The following is an 11,986-nucleotide window of genomic DNA, read 5'->3' as shown; positions in this document are numbered from 1 at the left end:
GGAAATTTTTGCGTGCATTTTGCTGAAGCAAAACTCTCACAAAATCTTCAGACTCCAAAATTACTTCCAAAACACCATGTTTCTTGCTGTCTTAACACCTGAAACACCAAAATACACATAAAACCACTCCAAAACATTACAATAAAGTGAAATTAAAATTCTAAAAATTAAAAATAACAATAAAAATAATTAAAAACACTAATATATATTTATATATATATATATTTGTCTTTTCTTTTCTTTTAATGGTTGATTTTTTTTTTCATTTTTTTCAGTGCATTTTTATTCTTTCTTTCTTTGAGTTGCTTTACAAATGAATCCTTAAAAAACCATAGCAACCCAAACTTCATTTTTTTTTTCGAAGGATCTTTCAAGGAAACCGAGGTTTGGTATTGCTCAACCTCGCTTCCCCCAAACTTTGCTTCTTTCCTTGTTATCTTAAATGCTCTTCCCACATGCTCATCATATAATTCCACTACACCATTGTGAAACACCTTGCTCACTAAGAACCCACCATCTCACCTTGATTTCACTAGAGAGTTTGAGAAAAAAGCTCTATTCCCAACTTCCAACATTTGTGATTGAGGCTTTCTACTATGTTTCTTTTTCTTCCTCTTTTTCCTCGGTAGCTTTGGAGAATGAGATGGTTCTTCTTCCTTACTTATCCATGGCTCCCCACCTTTCTCAATTTCTTCAAAAGGGACCTTTTTCTTGACTCCATTGTTATACTTTCCATGCATCTTTTCAATCAACTTGAAGTTAGAAACACTTATGACCAAACAAGCTTCAACTTCATTAGGAGAGTGTATAGGATTAAAAACCTTGAATGTGACTTGTTCGTCTTGAGCTTGAATGGTGAGCTCTCCTTTTTCAACATCTATCCACGCCCTCCCAGTGGCAAGAAATGGTCTCCCCAAAATGATCGGCACATCCCTATCTTCCTCATAGTCAAGAATAATGAAATCCGCCAAAAAAATGAACCTGTCAACTTGTACTAGGACGTCTTTAATCTTTCCCTCCGAATGCACCATAGAACGGTCAACCAATTGCAAGGTGAGTGTAGTTGGCCTTGCTTCTCCAATTCCCAACTTCTTAAAAATAGACATGGGCATCAAATTAATACTAGCTCCCAAATCAAAAAGAGCTTTACCAACTTCTCGTCCCCCAATAGAAATTGGAATTGTGAAACTGCCCGGATCCTTCAACTTTGGAGGAATTTTATTCTTTAATATAGCACTACAACCTTTAGTCAAAGCAACCGTTTCAAATTCACCAAGCCTCCTTTTCTTTGTCAAAATATCCTTCAAGAACTTAACATAATTAGGCATTTTTTCCAAAGCGTCCACCAACGGTATGTTGATGTGGAGTTGCTTCAAAACATCCAAAAATCTTCAGAATTGACCATCTTGTTGCTGCTTTTGAAAATGTTGAGGAAATGGTGGAGGTGGCTTGCTCATTGGCTTCTCTGTTGCATTTTGCTGAGGAATTGCTGCAGCATTTGAATTTTTCGAATTCACAGTTTTGTCTCCCTTGTCCACACTACTTTGGATTGAAGTGGGCTCGCTGTTTCTCTTACAATTCTCCTCAGTCAATTCCAGATTTTTACCATTCCTCAAAGTGATTGCCTTGCATTGCTCTTTACCATCTCTCCTTGGATTTTCAGTATCACTAGGCAAGGTGCCTTGTGATCTATTCCTTAGTTCATTAGCTAGTTGCCCCATTTGAATTTCTAAGTTCCTCAAGGATGCCGCTTGGCTCTGAATCACAGCATCGTCCTTGGCCATATATTCTTTAATTAAACTCTCCACCGAGCTTGATTGCGACACTTGAGAAGAAGGTGGTTGAGCTCTTGGTTGTTGTTGAGAAAACCCCGGTGGATATGTAGTCTTGTTTTGCATTGGTGCTCCGCTTGAACTAGCTCCTTGACCCCCCCATGAGAAGTTTGGATGCTGCCTCCACCCCAGATTGTAAGAGTTCGAATATGGGTTATTTTGGTTGGCATTTTGATTCCCCACATAACAAACTGAAGCGGGATTCGAAGGACAACTCTCAAATGCATGCCCATCTCCACAATAAACACAAGATACATCAGCAACTTGTCCCATAGCAGCTGGTTGTACCATTCCCCCCAAACTCATGTTCTTGAGAAGGTTAGTCATTGAAGAAACTTGAGCGGTCAAAGCTGTCAATGCATCCACTTCAAGTATACCAGCCACTTTTCGACTTGTTGAGGCTTTAACATTGGACCATTGATAATCGTTGCTAGCTATCCTCTCCAAAATCTCATAGGCTTCATTATAGGACTTAGAGAGAATAGCCCCATTAGCTGAAGCGTCTAACACCATACGAGTGGAAGAATTTAGCCCATTGTAGAAAGTTTCCATTTGTATGCAATGCGGGATCCCCTGGTGTGGGCACTTTCTCAATAACTCCTTGAATCTCTCCCAAGCTTCATAGAATGATTCATCTTCCAGCTGCTGAAATGACATAATTTCATTGCAAAATTTGGAATTTTTGGTAGGAGGGAAGTACTTCATTAAGAATTTTTCAGCCAACTCATTCCATGTAGTCACCGAGTCGGGAGGAAGGGTGTTGAGCCAAGATCTAGCTCGATCCCTCAAAGAGAAAGGGAACAATTTCAACCTTAGGGCCTCGTCAGTCGCTCCTTGTAGCTTGAAAGAATCGCTCACCTCCAAAAATGAACGAAGATGAAGGTGAGGATCCTCAGTAGGAAACCCACTAAATTGACCCACTGTTTGCAACATTTGGAACATAATGGGCTTTAACTCAAATTGGGGTGCTTGAATTTCAGGCCTAACAATGCTCGGATTGAGCTCATTAAACATGGGGGAAGCATACTCCCTTATGGCTCTCTCTCTATCATCAGCCATAGCAATTGTGTTAGTGACATTATTAGCACCCTCAACTCCTTCAACCTCTTCAACCATATTACGACGATTTTGAGCCTGTTGTTCCCTTAGTCTTCTTTTAATTGTTCTTTCAATCTCAGGGTCAATAAGAGCTAGTCCAATGTCTTCTTGCTCGTTCATATAGTAAATCACCTGAGAAAACACAAGAGCAAGCAAACAAAGTCAGCTCAACAAAGAAAAAAATAAATTGCAAGTAATTGATTTTACAAGAATTTCTAATTTCAATCCCCGACAACGGCGCCAAAAACTTGTTGTGATAAATTTAATATTTGATTTTAAATACGCAAGTGCACGTAATCACACAAGTAATATAATGATAAGTAAATCGTCTCCACAGGGATTGAAAATGAGAAAAAATAAGCAAAACAATTACTAAACAATTTTAAGAAATTAAAAATCAAGTGGGTTGTTTATAGGCTAAGCAAAATATTAAAAAAAATGGGAATACTAAAATTAAAAACTGAACTGAACAAGAAAATGGAGAGAAATATATGGATTGCAAAATGGACTTGAATTATTGAATTCCCCTATATTTCTTCATCCTGAACAAATTGCGGACAGATTGCTGCAGTAATATTCTAGCAAAACTCACAGGATAACAAAAATTCATTTAAACACTCATAAAAGTTTCCCAAATTTTATGACATTAATTCTTCTACCTAATTAAACATATTCCTATGGAAAATCAGACTTAAGAATGCAATTCAAAATTTAATTCTCAAAAGTTACACAAGGAAAATAACATATCCCTATGTTACTTACTAAAATAAACTAACCTAGATTATGACTTGTGTCATCCAAGTTTTTCCCATTACATTTAATCTTTCCAGCATTAAACATAATTAAATAACTTGCCATTACTGGCCAAACAACAACAAGAAATTAATATAAGCACACTTAAATGAACAAAGGAGATTTTACTAAAATAAAGTGCAAGAAATTGATAGACTATAACATAGGGTTCAGCAACAATTCAAGCCACCTAAAAATTAGTTCATGACTAAGTTCATAGACATTAATTCACAATCAAAACAACTCATAATATTCAGATTTAGAATCCAACTCAGAAATTAATAAAATAAAGTTTAGGAAAAAAAGAAAGAACAAATCCAAAATGATGCTTGAGCTTTCTTTGTTTGTCCTCATTCTTCCTTGTTGATATTCTGAGTTTTTCTCCTCTCTTTTTCTGGTTTTCCTTCCAAAAATGGCTGCTGCTTCCTTTATACGGCTGAAACCCTCTTTTGTGTATGTTAGGTTTTTTTCCTTCTTTTTCCAAAAGTACCATAATGCCCATTTTTCTCCAAAAACATCAATTCCTCCTTTCTCTTTTTGTCTTTTTCTCCAATATGTTGATTAATTCTTTCTGCCCTAGCCACCTCACCCAAAATTTATAGCCTACTCATTGACTGCCATGTGTTCCATGTGCCCAAAAGTTGCCTGATCAAAATGCTTATGTTTTGCTGCAGCAAACCTGATAATTCAGCCATCAACAACAAAATTAAATCAAAATAGTTTCACATGTTAGTTCATTCCTTGTGCAAATATTTATCCATGAAACTATTACCTTTAACCCAATAGCTATTAAAAACTAAAAAAAAAAAATTAAACTTAATTAAGATAATGAAAACATTAAGGTTAGCTACAAAAACTAAAAATAAACTAACATCACCTATGATTTTTTCACAATTATAAGTTCAAAAGCACATGAAATAACTCTTCATTCAAGAGTTATCACTAAGAGACTAAATAATACTTCATGGGATCTAAGGAACACTTCTCCGGGGCTAGAGTGCGCATATCTTCGAAGAATCGTTAGTTAACTAACTTTCTGAGAATCATGAACACTCAACCAGTGCCACATGTTGTCTTGACAAAAACACGGACAACATTTGCCCCCCGAGTTTCCACTCGTCCTCGGGCAGTGGAGATTTAACCAGATGAGTGTTTTCAAGGGAGTGCTCGGGGAGAAACGCTTGGGTTGGACATTTCCCTTTTACCAAAAATGCAACGCCACGCGTCAATCCCCTATTGTTAGGCCCGTATATCATTGCAAATTAATGAGGGGTCTTGTCCATGTCCAAAACGCCTATTCTGTACCTGGCACGTATTTTCCCACTGTACCAGAAGCGTCATTTCTCCCATTTTTTGATCATGATCAACTCCTTGAAAAACTACGACCGTATGATTACTCTCAAGTACATACTCCAAAGGTAATCCACGGTTAGGGATCGATTACTTCCCTTGCATGTTTTGTAGATTATATTTTTTAATTTTTGGCTCCTCAATATTACTTACGTTCACTTTGAAAACTCAAAGTCCAAGATTTCTTGTGCCAAACACCTTTCTAACCATAATCCATTTATGTAATTCCTTCCTTTTTGGTTTGTGGTCTTGGACGGTTGGAGAGAAGCACAATACTTCTGGGTAAATGACACAAGGTATCTCCCATTCACACGAGATACAACACTTACTGGAGCTATATTTTGAGTAAGTCTCTTCTTCTTTTCCTCTTTTCATTTATGCGAATGTTTGAGTTTGTGCATTGAACTTGACACGGATAGGATTTAGTCATAAAAGCACATTTAGGATGTTCCATAAGCATGGGCTAGCATCCATATCCACCATGAGGGCCTTCAGGTTGTTCTGATCATGTCTGGGCCTTTTATTGCCAAAAATCGCCTTTGAATGCTCAATCGAATTATGGGAAATTTCCAGAATCCTACGAGTTTTATGAACTCTGGTGACATTTTGCGGGAAACGACATCGAACCTCAAGAACATCCTTTTTCCTTAGAAATTCTTTTCACTCCTTCTTCCCCTGAGCAATTGTCTTAGGGTTTCTCGTGTTTTAGCCTTCTTTTCTTCGGTAAAAATACTAACTACTTGGTTTTTGTCTCAGATGTCCGAGGAACTACATCAACTTCACGAGCAAGGAATTTACAACTTCAATCAGGGGATTCTCGAGAAGGCCCGAGAACAAAGAGAACAGCAAGGAGGCGTGAGGGTAGAGGCCTGAGAACCAGTTAGGAAAATGGTAGTTTGCGCGGATGGTCCGATGGGCGAAAGGCTAGTGCAACCATCCCAAAAGGGGATAATCGTGGAGGAAGTGAATGGGGCCCCATTCCCCACCTCGCTTAGCAATTCAAAGCTGCTGGGTTTGAGGCGAAGCAGTATCAAACTTTGCTCCGACACCCCGAGGCCTTGGAGTACATCATGAGGCACTACGGGATTGGAGAAGAGTGCTTAGTGCGCCTTTGTCGAGATTTTGAGAGGGCGCACCGCAATGTAAATGGTCTTGGTGCTTGGAGCCAAGCACATCTAATGGCTAGAGAAACCTTGCCCCTAAACCAATATTTTGTGGATTTCTTGAAGTTCGTGGGGATAGCTCCCTTCCAACTCTCCCCCGATGCGTATCGGGTGCTAGCGGGGAAGTATGTCTTGTATTGGAGGAGAAATTGGCATGCACCTTCTTTGGCAGAAATACTGTATTTTTACAGCTTCTGCAACACCCCGAGAAAGAAGAACAACCTTGACAAGTTCTATGCATTGATGAAGTATGCCAGCCTGTCACTCAACTACAAGGCCCATCACCACAACAAGAATCATTCTTGAGATTTTAAGGACTACTTCTTCTTTACGAACGGATTCCTGACTCGTAATAACCTGACCCTCATCCTCAAATTCTCCAGGGTTGGTGAGTATCTTCCCGAAAATAATTTTCTTTTCCTTTTCCTTTTCTCTTGCACTACATACTTAGTCTTTTTACTAAATAGGTCCATTCCGTCTGAATCTGTATGTCTAAGTTCTTGAGGACCACCTTTAAGAGCCGAGGACTCTTCCTGAGCAAGATTTGGAGCTCAACTTCTTGGTGATGGAGGAGAATCTTGTCGGAGTCGGGCTCCTTCGTCGAGGAAAATGGATCAACAACTTGGAGCTGCCAAGGTACCGCCCCTCCAAGAGGTCTCAGGAGTTGGCCTCTTGGCACATCTACTACATTGATGGTTGCGCCCTCGATATACTTAATCAAAGGTTGCAAAAAGAGCGACTAGAGAATGTACGGGTGGTCAAGGCGGCCTGAGAAACCCAAGAAGATCAGAAGCTCAAGGCTGAACTCTAGGCGGGCTTAGAGAGTTCTCACCTTGCTCCAGGTAAATCCTCCATAGCCTTACATCATGCTAAACATGTAGGGGATAGGATATGTCCCGAGCACGTCTGGGCTTCTCCGGTGTGGCCTAACTGCGGACCGACATTGGACCAGGGAAGAATTCCAAGATTACCAAGACCTTATAGATGTCTATCTCCATCATCCAAGGAGGCAATCACCTCCTCGGGGTTTTGTATCACTAGACCGTGTGACATCTTTTCATTCTAGCTGGTTTTTTCAATATGGTACCAACCTAAATTGTAAGATGGGGGAAAATTAGGCACCTCAACTGTTTGCACCAAGAAATAATTGATAGTGGGACTTTTGAGAAGCATGTATTGTTATTTTATTTTGACTGCATTGGAATTTGTGCTAACTATTTCATTGTCCTTGTAGAACACATGGGTCTTGTTGATATCGCCCATTCAACTATTAGGCTGGGAGTGCCTCCAAGCTCATCAATTGCCGGAGGACAACAACGTCCTTGAGAGGATCTTGAACCATCCCCATCGGTGAAGAGGAAAAGAGCTTCCACACCTCTCGTGGAAGTTTCAAGGGCGGAGTTAACTCCAGTCCTAGAGGTCTCGTCCTCCTCCAGGGATGGAGAGGAGGTCTTGGGTTCGAACCAATAGAAGTTGGCATCTCGACCCCAACTCCTGGTGTACCTTGAGAGGTACAAGGGGGACTGGTTGGAGCGCTATAAAGCCATGCTCCAACATTTCGATGCCCGTATGGAGGAGGGCAACAAACTCCTCCATGACACTACGGAGGCTTTACGCCAGTTGAAGCCTCTGAGAGAGCGACTTGTCGTGCCCTCGCTAGGTCGAACTGAGATGGAGACCCTTTTTTACGCTAAGCACGGGGAAGTCATCGCCTCGCTTGCAGTTGAACTTCTCCAAGGGGTCAACTTGTAATGACCCACTACTCTAGACTTTTTGGACCATTAACGAAACTATACATAAAACTTACATTTTTGCGAAAATACCATAATTTATCAGAAACTTGTAGAAACAAAGTTTACTTTCATAAAATAAGTAGGATATGGGTACCCATTGTCTTTAAAACAAAAATAACTTAAAAACTAAAAAGAGTTACATAGAAAATGCGGAAAATACATTTAAAACCATAAAAACATAAACAAGACTACATCCTCGAATCGAATAACGCTCGGCCCCTTGACTCCATTCACCATCGATACACATCCTCTAAGCGTCACGAATCTTTCCGCCTCTAAAGCTTATTTCCTGCACATAAACAGAAAGGAATGAGCCTAATGCCCAGCAAGGAAAAATCTAACACATAGTCATAAACATAAACATAATTTTATAATAACGTAAAGACATATCATAACACATAATTCACTTATTATAATGGCCATTATTATTTGGGGTCCCATAGACTAAACAAGCTTATGCCCATGAGATTAGTGGGGTCCTACCAGCTAAATAGGCATATGCCCACAATATTTTTGGGGTCTTGTTAGTCAAATAGGGCATAAGCCCAAGCCTACAACAAACACATGCACAACATATTCATAACACATTCATAACATATCATAACATAACACATAAGATAACATAAACATAAACATATAGATTCTAGCCTATTTTCCTTACCAAAGTTACCGGGATAAAATGGACTGAGTTGGGACTTTTTGGAACACTCCTAAAACCATAATGAACAAGAGTGAGTCTAAAGAAAGGAGATGAAATGAAAGAGAATAGGAAGACTAAACCATTAAAAGAAAATATGCTTACCACAACTTAAGTGCTTAAGAACTTGGATTCCCTAACCAAAATAAGAATGAGGTTAGGAAATTGAGTAGAAGACTAAGAGAAAGGAAACATAATACAGAAAGGAACTAGAGTTTTGGTTACCTCAAAGATTTGCAAGATATATCTAACCTCCACCGAAATACTATAGAACTCACTTCCCAAAGTGTTTGATAAGCTTATGATGTTTAAGCTTATAGTTTTTCCCCAAACCAGGTGTTTACACTCTCACACTCACTTAACACTAGCAGCTTCTGAACTTAGAGCAAATGGTGAATAATGGCTGGGTACTAGGTCCTATTTATAGAGTTTGGGAATGAAAGTATCTTGATTTTACTTGAATAAAAATAATGGCTTTTTAGGTGAAAATCATTTGAATAATCGTTCAGCAGAGGTTGAAGACTCGTTCAGAAGATGCTGGACTTATGGAGGAGTTTGAATGGCTGAAAGGAAAAGAATTCAAAAGTGTTTGAAAACATGCTGGTGGAGGCGATATATCGCCCCCTATAGGCGATATATCGCCTGGACCACTGTTCCCGAGGCGACCGTGCATCGATTCGTGTTTTCTGTATCTACGTGCTGCGATATATTGCCCCCTATAGCTGCGATATATCGGCATACGCTGAATATTTAAACACGAAATTACACAATTTTAGCAAAGTTTGAATGGGGTAAACAGCCTTGACTAAGCCCTCAACGTATTCAAAGCTGCTGACTGACCCTATATCATTCAAACTTTACCCTTATTTAATTTAATCCTCAAAAATACTTAATCCTTAATTACCATTCATAACATGTGCTTAAAATCCTATTGGTTGATATCTAAACCTTATAGTATAATAAATATAATCCTTAATATCAGTCACATTAATCAAACCTTAGGTTAAACTTAATATTCTGAAACTATAGATTAAACTTAGAAAATCTATAAGTATTACTATGAGTGTCCAAATAATTCCCGGTCTGAACCAAAAATCCACAGTTACAAAGATAATGCTATAAATACTATCATACTATTATCTATCTTAGCTAAGTAAAGTTCTTGGACTCTACACAACTCCACAATGTGCGAGCTGACTGCTCGTAGCTTTGCCCAGATGGGTGACAGTAACGAGGCTTCTCTTGTTGCTTCCTGTCATTATGCTACTGTCTGGGTAAGACATCACTTTCTCAGGTCTTTATTTGACTTTAAATATAATGGATATTTACTAACTTTCTTCTTTGTACAGTCTGCCTTGGCCTGCCAACACTTGGGAGACATAATGATGGAAAATTCGTTCGAACTCCAACAGGCATAGGACAAGATTGCAACCCTCCAGGAAAAGGTCCGAGTGCGTCCAGAGGAGCTTACTCGCCTGCAGGCTGCCTTGGAGACTGAACAAAAATGTACTCGGGAGCTCGAGGAAACAACCTCAAAGACTGTTGAGGAGCTTAGAGTAGCCAAGGAGGAGGCTCGTAAAGCCAAGGAGGGTGTTACCAAGGCCGCAACGGAGGCTGTTCGGGTAGCCCAGGAGATTCTCCAAGTGCAGGAGCAGCTGAAGGAAGCCAATGACAGAGCCCATCTTGGCGAGAACAAGGCCGTCCAGGCTATGGAGATGAACAAGTCCTCTCATCAACAGGTGGAAACACTGAAGAAAGAAGTCAAGACTAGTGATGAGGATTCCTTTTTTATGGCCTGGTTCCACAACCAAGAGATGAGTCTGGATGTCACAGGGAAAGACGCCAAGTAAAAGCTTCTCTTCAAAGAGCTTTTGCGAGTGACGCAAGCTACAGAGGCTACCAATGTCATGACTCATGAAGCTGGGAAAGCTCCGGAGGCGGACCTTTTCATTGATCTTGTGGAGGAGGTCCCGAGAGGCGCCCAAGTGTAAAATTTTATTTGTTTATTTCTTGGACCTGTGTGCCATTTCTTTTTGTTCTTGTTTTAGGGAAAACAAAATTTTAATCTTGAGCTCCTGAGCACCTTTATGTGTAAATATCCAAATCATACTACTCTTATGAATGTTGTTTCTCTGTTGAAATTTGTTTATCCTATTGTTGTGTGTCGTTATTTTGAGAATCATCCTTTAATTTAACATGATCAGAAACCAAGAAATTTTTTGGGCCTTTGCTCTTTCAACGAGATCGCCCTAAGACAAACAATCAATCACTTAGCGTTGGGTATAGGGCACTAGGTCCCCGACATTAGCTTAAGCATGGTGCCAAGTTAGAGTTCTTAGCATTTCCTTAAGTTTTCCAGCTCAAGGCTCCCGAGGTCAATTAGCCTTAGGGTCCCTTAACTTTAGTATTATCCACTAGGTCCACTAGGTTTTTCTCATTGGTCATGGATACACCCCTGCCCCCCGAGTACCCATTACTTGGGCCTTGCCTCACGGTCCTAGGGAAACACTACTCATCCTTGAGCTCTAAGTCCTCGAGATGCAGTTTGGGAATTCGAGTATCATACTCAGGAATTTCTAACCCTTTCACCATTTAAACCAGGTTGCGCTCATCGAGAATGAGCCATTACTCCTCAGACTCTTGTCTTTGGGAGATATTTGGGTTTTACAATCCTAGAGTTTATTCCTTAGGTTTTTTTATTCAGGACCTGTGACACTAGGCTTGCTTTGCTTTCGATAAACTTAACTTCCTAGGTCATGTTCCCGATTACAATGCTTAGTGAGGTTTCCTGATGGACCCGAAACGGGTATGTTTTAAAAATTTATACTCGCAAGCGCACGAATCGTATATGAAATATAGTGTTCGTGTAAGCACGAGATCGAACCCAAAGGAGTTGTCTAAAATAAAAAAAGAAAACTATTTTAAATTAAAATTAATAAATTCTAACCTAGCTCCAAAGATTTATGAGATTTAATGTCATGAATATAAAATAAAAGATTTAAAATAAAGCTAATTAAGAGAATGAAAATAAGTCAATAATGATTTTTAAAAAGTGGTAAAAGGAAAGATTATTAAGATACTAGAATCCATAAAATGTAAGTTTAATAATACTTATTAGTATATTGATTCCCAAGTTTTAGTGATAGTTAAAATAAATCAAACTATCATTTTGCCAAATAGATTTATAATTTTAAGCACAAATTACATCGAAAAGATAGGATTTTTCTTCACTTTTCAAAAAAGTATAATTTCAAAGTATTT

The 11,986-nt window shown here is 39.2% G+C and overlaps 1 non-coding gene across 1 annotated transcript; it reads left to right on the top strand.

Moving 5' to 3' along the window:
• The first annotated feature begins 2,400 nt into the window (after positions 1 to 2,400).
• Positions 2,401 to 2,507, top strand: LOC133820113 (small nucleolar RNA R71). Its single transcript, XR_009886546.1, has one exon. It is a non-coding gene; the product is annotated as a small nucleolar RNA R71 (small nucleolar RNA).
• Positions 2,508 to 11,986: the final 9,479 nt, after the last annotated feature.

The sequence above is a fragment of the Humulus lupulus genome, chromosome 2, assembly GCF_963169125.1.
Source record: "Humulus lupulus chromosome 2, drHumLupu1.1, whole genome shotgun sequence".
Lineage (NCBI taxonomy): Eukaryota > Viridiplantae > Streptophyta > Magnoliopsida > Rosales > Cannabaceae > Humulus > Humulus lupulus.
The sequence above is the reverse complement of the archived record's forward strand: the minus strand, read 5'-3'. Positions and strand labels throughout refer to the sequence as shown.